The sequence below is a fragment of the Myotis brandtii genome, unplaced genomic scaffold (assembly GCF_000412655.1).
Source record: "Myotis brandtii unplaced genomic scaffold, ASM41265v1 scaffold134, whole genome shotgun sequence".
NCBI classification, from domain to species: Eukaryota; Metazoa; Chordata; class Mammalia; order Chiroptera; family Vespertilionidae; genus Myotis; species Myotis brandtii.
The window spans coordinates 240944-241304 of record NW_005354756.1 but is presented as its reverse complement, the minus strand read 5'-3'; positions in this window follow the sequence as shown (position 1 = coordinate 241304).

Below are 361 nucleotides of genomic sequence, written 5' to 3'. Positions count from 1 at the left end.
TGCTAATTGACTAATTTTTATGGGTAGAAAGCCCTGAAGACTTCACACAGGTGCTCTGAGGTGTCATTTCGGGCGGGTGGGGAGGGCCGGGCTGTTGTCTGTGTGGGTGGGGCCGCCGAGGCTGCCCCTCCGCGGGTGGAAGGGGATCAACTGCTTCCCGGTGTCACCAGGTTGGCTGATGTGACCAGCAGACCCTGAGCGTGGCATCAGTCTCTTGTCCACTTGGGCCTCAGTAGCCAGAGGGGAGCTCAGCAGCTCATCTGAGGGAGGACCTCTGCAGCTCAGTGTGGCCTCGGGCAGCAACACACACACACACACACACACACACACACACACACACACATACACACACACATACACA